This window comes from Branchiostoma floridae, chromosome 4 (genome assembly GCF_000003815.2).
Source record: "Branchiostoma floridae strain S238N-H82 chromosome 4, Bfl_VNyyK, whole genome shotgun sequence".
Classification (NCBI taxonomy): Eukaryota; Metazoa; Chordata; class Leptocardii; order Amphioxiformes; family Branchiostomatidae; genus Branchiostoma; species Branchiostoma floridae.
Genome location: NC_049982.1, coordinates 638,461 through 648,770, shown reverse-complemented (window position 1 = coordinate 648,770; position 10,310 = coordinate 638,461). Strand labels below are relative to the sequence as shown.

The 10,310-nt window shown below is 43.2% G+C and overlaps 1 protein-coding gene across 1 annotated transcript in view; it reads right to left on the bottom strand.

Moving 5' to 3' along the window:
- LOC118414636 (probable G-protein coupled receptor 19) overlaps window positions 1–850 on the bottom strand; it is a 19,954-nt gene extending 19,104 nt beyond the window's left edge. The window contains exon 1 of the mRNA XM_035818815.1: window positions 706–850. The gene's annotated coding sequence lies outside the window, so the exon portion shown is untranslated. The remainder of the gene's footprint in view (window positions 1–705) is intronic.
- Window positions 851–10,310: the final 9,460 nt, after the last annotated feature.

Sequence of the window (10,310 nt, the reverse complement as noted above, 5' to 3'; positions counted from 1 at the left end):
ATTCTATCCGAAAGTCTGACGTTTCAAAACCATATCCAGTTGCTTGAGTAACTATTTTTGGCCTAGACCAAACCTGTTACAGAGGAAATGTAACTACGGTAGTACATTGACTGTACTAGTATATTATGCCCTCTCCTTAGTGCTGAAATTTGTGTAGTTCTGAACTGATTTTTCTTACACCTTTTTTCATTCAAAATGAAATACATGAGTTGTGATAAAGCATGACATCGTCGTGTATTCTCCACACAATATTTCCTTTAGTAAATCATTTATTTTTCCAAATTCATCTATCAAATTTTCAAAGAGCCCCTTTTAATTATGCCGAGTTGTCTTTCCGTAGGTCCATTGTGCACAACCATTTAATCATTATTACATTATGCACAAAGAAAACGAATAGAAATATTAGTAGGGTATAACCCAAATAACACAGGATGTTGTAAGACTTAAGTCACATTTCCAAACCGGGGCACGGTCTGGGAGCTTTCGGGAGGGAAAGAATTATCTAAATACACAAAATGTCAAAATAAGATTCCTGGCATTATTTGTGCATATTTCTAGGTATACATTTTAATTTTACGTTTCTTAAAACCGGGCCTCAGTTTGCAAATGTGACCAAGGCTTTACACAGGGTCTACGTAAAAAGAACATGGATTACATAATACTATAGTATCCGAGTATAGGTGTTTTGCAAGAAATGCCACTCACCTTGCTTGATCTGTATTGCCGTGCAGAGCTACTTTCTCTCGTCCGGCTGAAAGCTATCTGGCTTGCTTGCCTACACTGGCGACAAGTTCAGCTTTCCGAGTCTGAGCTGCATCTGCAGTGTTAGTAGCGTGGATGTCACGGACGCTGCTTTACCGGGCGCTAAATACTGGTATAATGGACGTGACAAAACAGCAAGCCTTCGGACCCAGTGTTATACGCGTTGCCTGCGCGGTCCTAGCTACTGTTGTTGCGATGGCAGTGGCTTGGCCGTCACAGCTTCAGCCGGACCTGCTTTGATATTTCTGCTCAAGATGCTCTAGAAGATGGAGGTGACAAACAGCAAGCCGGCAGACCTGGTGCGAAGTTGACACGCAGGTGGCTCGGCTGATGATGATTGACAGCTGTCTCACCGACACACAGCTCAGACAACACGAGCTAACGAGGCCGATAGATCGCTGGACGTCACAAGCAGCCAGCCAGCGTCAGGCCTACTGCGTACTCAACAGGTGGATGTCCGTGTGTGTGTGAGTGTGATCATATTTGGCCCGCTACAGCAAAGAGGGAAGGACGTACCAATGTGTGTGCCGGTAGGTAGTCGGGGCAGCTGAGGTGTGAGAGCGCAACAAAACACCTCGAAGTCAGTCTTGGTCATCAAGATCTGTTCAAGGCGATCCAGACGCAGACAATGTCTTGGAGGAACCACCTCCCCCTACGGTGCGTACTTTAAGTCCCGCGGCGACGGCACGCTTGCACCACACCTGAGATATGGCTCGGCTTCCCGGTGACGTCACCGCTACTCATCACCATCACCCCTCGGGAGGGCGCGCGTCGTCATGGCAACCGCGACGTCATCGGGGGACCTCCACGGGAGTCGTGTTCTGTGGCGGGAGTGGAAAATGGAGAATATTTAGGATAATTGAACAGCTGGAAATGCCGTTTACCTAATGAATGATTGGAGACCTTTATTGCACATTTTTGCAACACCGGGCAAAATACAGGTCTCCACAAGACTTGTTGAAAAGAATCAGTTAACAGATACAAAATGAAACTATCGTTGGAAAAATTCAACTTCTCCTCGCTTTTCTGTTATAGTGGAGATAAAAGAACAGATATGTTTTATAATCGATGGTTTGTCTAGTTGCATTAGAATTAATACGCCTTAAACTATAAAGGCGGTACTGTCACTTTATAATCACAATGTACCGGTACAAAACCGTATTTTTCTTGTTGGGCCGGTAAAAAAACGGGCGGAAAAAAATCAGTGGGTTCAGGTTAAGGACCTGATCCTTAGGACTTGCACCGTATCGCGACCTGAATTTTCTGTGCCGGTACCCATCCCTAGTTGAGGATGGACGTGCAGGTATTCGTGAGGGGATGTATGTGTTATGGCAGAGTATCCCTCTGTGAGGAAATTCGGCTGTCAGAAATAATTACAGTAATCCACCCTACGAACATTGGCGTCGTGTATGGCGTAACTGGCAGAGTGTTGCGCTCGGAATCTAGAGGTCCCGGGTACGATACACGCCGTGCCCCTGACATTGTGCCCCTGGGAAAAGCACTTTTCAACGCCTTTACCTGACGGCGGAGTTACGTACATCGAGCTTCTTCGGCTTATCAGTCAATAGTGTGCCAAAAAACACGAACGGATTTGGTGTGCCAATGTCCACATACACGTGTCTGAATTTGCCACTATGAACCGTCATTTCTTCAAATAAACATTCACATTAAGACAGCACTAGCAAAATAGCTTCGCCCGGTTCGACGGATCAAAAGCATCGACGGATTGCTTTGAAGTTTTCTTAATGAATATTCCCCCACCCGTTAATATAGACGTTCTACCAATTAAAGAAAAGCGTAGAAATACAGGGGTCTGTGATCTTCTGTTGGATCATGTTACATCTACGTTATGTAAAACGTAAAGTACGTGCAGATGATGCCATTTGAGAGTATCGGATGAAAAGAACAGTCGCCCCGGGGACCACACGACCACAGGACCTCGCTCATTCTCAACCCAATTAAAGACTGTCGTGACGTGTTTGTCAACCTTTCCACAGAATTGGAATTAAATGTTCATGTAATTTTAATATCAAAGGATCTGGGGCGGCGTTCTCTGCTATGAACAGAAGTTTCTAACGAGCCTAGTGTTAAAAAAAGTCGACTATTTCACCTTGGAAGCAGCCAATTAACACTGCTCTAGGCACATTTACGGTCTAAAGCACATTCAATGATGAAATGAATTTCTTAGAAGACTTCCGCGTAACTGGCAGCACACAGACACAACCTCTTTCCCCTAGAGAATGCCACTACCCTCAAAGCGTCCGAACAGGCTCTGATATGTGACCTCTGCCCCTCAATGACCGTGCAGTAACCTTTCGTGACTTTGATTTTGTCACTTTGGTTCTGAGTTGTTACTCTTTTGATTTCGTCTAAGTTCTTTGTATCTATTGATCCGGAAGGATGCTTGCTACTTGATGTTGTATTATTGTGTATTTATGATTTATGATCCCATGTCAGTAATCATTTTCCTGTATCTTTACTTGCTATGTTTTAAGTGAGGTCTCCCCCTTTGAAATCAGTTCATTTAACTGAAGGGACCATCCTCTAGATTTTGAAATAAATCAATAAATAAAATATGACCGTTGAGTGACGAAAGACAATAAAAAAAATATGTCCCACAAAAAATGTTGTTAAAACAACATTTTTTGTTGTGCGACATATTTTTTGTTTTAACAACATTTTTTGTGCGACATATTTTTTGTTGTCTTCTGAACCATATTTTAACATTTTGCATCATGTTTATGGAATCGAATGTCACATAACTCAAATTGTGGTCGCTGTATGGTTGGCGTCAAAGTTGACAGGTGGTTTTAGTGTCAGACTTTTGAGCTCCGTGAGTGTTTTGCTGACTCGGGGCTGTCAGTATTACTCTTACTTAGGTGTGCGGCACGCGAGTTGAATAAGGAAAATAGGGAGATCAATGTTGTATTTCCTGTGTCGGGCCCGAAAAACAATCTCTTTTTCAGGGATTCTCTTTTTTCATTAGTAGTTGACCGTGTTTTTTTTCAGAATCCGCCCCAGAGCCGTCGAGCACGAGAGGTTTCAAACTGTCACTTCATACAAGCAGATGGAAACTTAGATTGAGTTTTCTTAGAAATCCACAGAAACTGGAGGCCTCTTGTATTTTGATGAGAAAATATATCAGAGATAGGAGATAAAGGAGAACAAAAGGGAAGATCACTGCAGGGTTCTCCCCAGAGAGTGGAATAAGGGAGGCCCTCCACTATACTCTCAGCCAGCTCCACTATACTATTTTTCAAATTTAGTGTGTTTCTTCCCTATTTTCTTTGTTAGTTTTGCTAAGATTAATGACAATTCACAGATTTTTGTACCAAGTGGCATCACTTTTCCAGTCAGCATTGTCTGCAAAAACTTGTGAATGAGCAATGATCAAAACAATAGTAGTTTTGCCACTTCACAACAAAGGAATAACAACAGTATATTATACTTGTAGTATTTGACACCCTCTGTCATTGCAAAATGAACCCATTTTCATGAAAGTGCAGCGCGTTGGTGCGGGTTATTTTTGCCAGCCCCTCCACTATACTAAAAAATTCTGGGGAGAACCCTGGTCACTAGTTAATTAATTAACCTCGTCTCTACAAGACTCAGGATCGCTTGAAAACCGTAGAATTGGAACAAATAGAGGAGTAAGCCGGCCAGAGAAATACAGTGGGCTAGGGAACAGCTCACGATCCGTGCGGATTTGAGATTGTGGCCAGTCCAGTTCAGTTGACTGGCACAGTGTCAGTGAGGAGAGGGTGTGACAGTGCAGAATAACAGATTGTTTTTGGCCACAGAAACCGTGGAGCGTCTGTGATAATTGCCCAACCAACTACCAACTCTCCCTTCGACTTCGCTACACACTTACCTCTCCCACAATCCGCCCCTAGAGCCGTAAAGCACTAATCTCCAAGCAAGTCCTACGGTAGCATGAGAAAAGAATCAAAAGCTGACAGAGGAGTATAGCGAAACACCCCCCTTAGGCCGGCTTCACTCCTCTGCCAGTCTACTGGGCTGCTACAGTGGTTCGGGTGGCAGGGGAGGAGCGACACCCGACATAAGTCAAGTAAGTCAAGTATGCTACCGTAGGATCTGCTTGGAGATAAGTAAAACACTACAGGTTTCAAACTGCTTCAATTTTGCCGCAACATCATCCCTTTGGCGATCAGTTTCCGCGTAAAAGGGTGAAAAAAATATAGCATCCATTTCAACAACACTGCGCCAAATTCTTTCCGAAATCCCTTAATGGGCCAGGCGGTTCAGACTAGGGCTGGGTACCGGTACAGAAAATTCAGGTCCAGGTCCGGTTCAGGTCCAAAGGATCAGGTCCAGGTCCGGACCTGAACCTGGACCTGATGTAGTATGACTCATACCAATGGTCCATTTCACTACAAAGAAATCTGTTTGGTGGAGTATTAGACTTACACTGGCGTTTTAAAATCCTTCAACGCCAACTGCACCTGTACGATTGGCTGTAAATCTTGGTAGAAATTACTATTAACTCTGCTCTACTTCACTCTTGTTATTTTATTCCACCTGCAAGCGCCAAAACGGTTTTTCTGGACCGGTCCAATAAGAAAAACCGGTTTTGTACCGGTACGCTGTACCGATACCCAGCCCTAGTTCAGACGCTTCCAGAAAGCGACACAAAGCGAAGGTTTTCAGGCAGCAGGTGGTCGTCTAGGCTAGTATATTCATTTTCGTAAAACTACTTAATATGTTCTTAACAAAGTTCTTGATACACAACCGTGAATTTCATTACGAGCCAACGTTTCGATGACCATCTGTCACCTTCGTCAGGCTATACTGACTGGTTTACAGTTCACTGGAGCTAGGTGTTACAGTGCATATACATGTACAGAACATGTTTCCTGTACAGAACAATACTTTACATTTGGAACCGCATCATCTACTCATTGTTACCTGCAACATCTATTAATGTAACAATACTTTATGTTTGCGACTGCATCACCCAGTTCCGGTGCACTGTGAACCTGTAACACCTAGCTCCAGTGCACTGTAAAGCACTAAAAAAACTAAACATCACTTATATTATCGGGCCTTATTACTGCCAAAAATAACGTCTAGAGCTTGCAGACTTAGTCGGCCGATCAATTTCCCTGCTATGTGACAGGGGCTTCACCACCGTCTAGGCAACAGCTCTAAAATTGAATGATCCCAGCAGCGTTGGATGATGACTGTGCACACACGCTCTACTGTTGCTGTTTGTTTCCACATTACTTTTATGAAAATCAAACACCGAGATACAGGGGCAGGCGATATCACGACCAGGCCACAGTAGGGACAGATCGGGCATCATCAGTGCATCCATTAGGGGTGGGTAGGGGTAAAGAAAATGTAGGTACGGGTACGGTCCAGGTCCAGAGGATCAGGTCCCGATGAGCTGGTATCCAGGGGCGGGTACCGGTAAAGAAAATGTAGGTACAGGTACGGTCCAGGTCCAGGTACGGTTCAGGTCCAGAAGATCAGGTCCAGGTACGGTCCTGGTCCAGGGGATCAGGTCCAGGTACGGTTCAGGTCCAGGGGATCAGGTCCTGGTACGGTTCAGGTCCAGGGGATCAGGTCCAGGTACGGTTCAGGTCCAGAGAATCAGGTCCAGGTACGGTCCTGGTCCAGGGGATAAGGCAAGGTCCGGACCTGAGTCTGGGTCTAATTGCTTGTGAAAACTTATGAATGGGCGATACTCAAAACAATGGTTCATTTCGCTACAAAGAAATCTGTTTGGTAGAATATCCTATCTTCATGTAAACAAAGATATTATTTTAGTATTAACAAACTGCCTTAGACCAAGTTTGGCTGTAGAAGCGTGGTATCATGACTACGAGGGGCATTCAATTAGTAATAACTCTGACTCATTTCCCATAGCAGGATATTAATGAAACTTGGCACAGTTATTAGTCTTTCTCTTCATAGGAACCACCCAGAGTTATGAATTTCTCCCATCGTTTGATGCAGCTCTGGACACCGTTTTTGTAGGACACCCCAGGTTGGTCCTCCAACAGATGCCTCATCAATGGCAGAAGAGGAAAGACCAGGTCTGGGAGCTGTTTCCACAGACTTCCGGCCATGTTTGAATTCAGGATGCCAGCGTTTTACAAGGTCATATGATGGGGCATCATCACCATAAGTTTCTTTCATTTCATCAAAAGTCTCCTTTGGTGTGCGTCCTTTCAAATACAAAAACCGGATCACTGCGCGACACTCAACTGGCTCCATTTCACACCTGGTCCATTTCACACCTAACTCAGTTCAAACACCAGTAAATCAGAAACCACGATTAGTTCAGAGCTCTTTTTTTAAACATAAACTATAGAGATATGAATCATTACACATGCAAAATTTTATTTAGATCAGACAACTGGAAGTGTGCTAGAGTTATTACTTATTGAACGCCCCTCGTATAAGCTCTCCTATACTTCGCCTTTGTGTCTTGTCTCTTGGACTAGTAAGCCCCCAAACACGTGAACGACTGCCGCCGTGGTGCCGACATAACCTGTTTATTTTCTAATCGGTCCTAAAATCCGGTCCGCTGATTTTTTCAGGTCCAGGTTTTTCGGTCCACTCCAAAAAGAAAGAAAAAACGGTTTTGTACCGGTACCCGTCCCTACCGTCCACTGTGTTCTGCTATTGCAGTTGCCTGTCAACAACCTGTAGTTGCAATCAACCTTTCTTCGGCATTGATTGTGTATGAATCATCAGCCACTTGTTACCCGCACGTACGAGCTGTGGTAGGTCTATATTTAGAGGTTTGTTACATGTCTGTTTATACCATATCTATGGTTCCCCTTCAATGCTAATGAAGAACTGTTGTCATCACAAAGGGCGGTCCACAATACGTCCTGATAAACCATTTACGCGAGAATTACCTGATATTGTTAGAGAGGAGAACTGATCTCAGAAAGAGAAACACCGGACGGCCACATCTGCACCTCAAAGATGTTTGCAAGAGAGACTTAAGGGCTGTATATATTGACACAAAGCCCTTAGAGGACCTTGCAAATGATAGATCAAGCTGGAGATGCACACTGTCCATGCAGCTAACATCAGCAGAAGAAAAGCGGATCCTGAGAAAGGAACTCTTCATCAGACCTGAGTCAGCTCACAGATGTGCCGTATGTGGCGGAGACTGTCATTCTCATATATAGGACTGTTAAGCCACAGCCGACACTGTAGGGCTGATATCAATTACTCAGTAGGTCTTTATCATAGTCAATATTGACCGAAGGAGGCCATATACAAATGCCCAGTTGTTACCAATGGCAACTGGTGGTGTAACCCATTAGTAAAGAACGAGGTTCGCCGACAAATAATGGATATACAGGTAATAAGATACGCGAGATATCAGTTACTAAATCGTCTAAATAGATGGAGACGGTGTGCTAGTTGAAACGTCTGTTTACAAAACCTATCCACCCGCTTGAGTACCAATTATCCCATGCAACAAGAAGGTTATATTCAATACAATATATTTAAAAGAATCTGGTTCATCGTTCATAAAAAAAAGGAGTAAAATAAGATACAAACTATTCATCTAAAGATATACATGTACATCAGATATATTTTAAAACAGGAAATCGTACATTAGACACGAAAACAGGGTACGGCATGTCAGACGCATTAATTGGCAAATTGGAACTGTAATATTTTGAAAATAAGGCAATTTGCAACACAATCGGTCGACTTGACATCCCAAAATATCCTTTTTTTTTAAAGCAACGGATATTGGTTACACGCGGATAAAGGTGAACTAGCGTTACATATAAAAGCTGGAGCCTCAAATGGAGAAAATTGCGGGAATTACCGCCCCCGTAAATGCGGTAAAACCGCGCCGGGCAGGGCGGATTTCATCGCGCTTTGTTGCCACAGAAACGGGCTGTGACGCAGCCGTAGGCATGTTTTTGTAAATTTTCATTTTCAATCACTAAAGTCCATCTTTGATGAAAAAATGAGGATGTTATAAAACCAATAACTATAACTAATAATTATATCATTCAGGGGGAAAATAATGAAAAAGACTTCATTGGTGTTTTCACTACTTTGCCTACGTTTTCCCTCTACTGTTCTGTCTCTCGTATGATTTTCAGATCACCATCATAGGTACAATATATTACTCAACCATCAATCAACCAACCAATCAATCAATCAATCAATCAACCAATTAACCAATCAATTGTGATTACATGTACGGATACATGTACATCGGACGACAAATACTTAAACAGCTCTAAACAACATGACCAATATTCATTTCCAAAATTCATTTGTTTACCAAATCGCCAAAAAGGTTCCACATAGCGAGTCTGACAACGACGCCTCTCTATTTACACGGACTACATGATAAATCATTAAAGGCATTAAGCATCATGATCAGATTGGATAGGATTGTCTGTCTGTGAAAAGTAGTAGTCTCTTACGTAGGCAGCTACTGACAGATTGCCCTAGATGGATGTAAAGGCAACGTTAAAAGCAATATTCAATTATCAACGTCAATTTTCTACGTAATAAGATGAAGCAACTCTATTCCATTCCACATCAACATTCAAGGAGCAAACATTGTGTTGCGAGAACACCGTGAAGTCTAATTTTTGTGGGTTAAGATTATGGAATCCTAGCGCGGCTTCTTCGCGGTTTCGAAGAGGAGGAGGAGGTCGGTCTAAAGGACTACAGCTTGCTAGCCGCCATGCTAGATAGAGATGCATGGTCAGACATCGTTACAATTAATGGCACCTCATATGAGGATGAAGTGAACTGAACTGAGCACGGTTTGATTTTGCGCCGCATTTAACCGCTCAAAGTATGAAATAATGATGTAAATGTGGAAACATAGTGCAGTAGATGTCAATTTCATACAGATTGCCTTATCCAGATTATTTCCACTTTATCAAGTTTTAACACTCGAATAATATTGCTTAGGTTTCCTTCAACAGTTGGAACATGACAGCTCGGGCCAGCATAGAGACTTAAAACCTCTCCTTATATAGAACTGCAGCACACGATTCCTTACTGCCAGTTTTAAGTGGTAATTTTCACAGACTAGGCTAAAATTAGATGCTGTTCGAATTCAAACCTATGTCCTTGTGTCTATATCTGTGTGCTTTTGTGACGGAGTGATATGGCTGAATATAAATAAATCGGTCACTGAACCCACAAAAAATAGCGTCACAAAAAATAGCGTCGCTCACGATTTTAGCTCCGTAGCATTTTCGATATCATTCACTCTTTTTTTATGGGGTCGTGTGGCGCAATGGGCAGCGTGTAGTCTCTTCCAGACTCCGGATCGCTGGCTGGAAAAATCGTAGAAATGGAACAAATAGAGGGGTAAGCCGGCAGAAAGCAGAAAGAGCAGAAAGACAGAACTAAAGCCGGCTAGGGAACAGCACGCGATCCACGGATCTGGTCTGGGTAGTGAATCTGGTAGAGACTAGGCAGGGTGTGCGATTCATAACCTAGAGGTTTGGGTCCGAATCCGTTGATGTGCGACCGATCTTGTGCCCTTGGGAAAGCCACGTTTATTTACACGACTT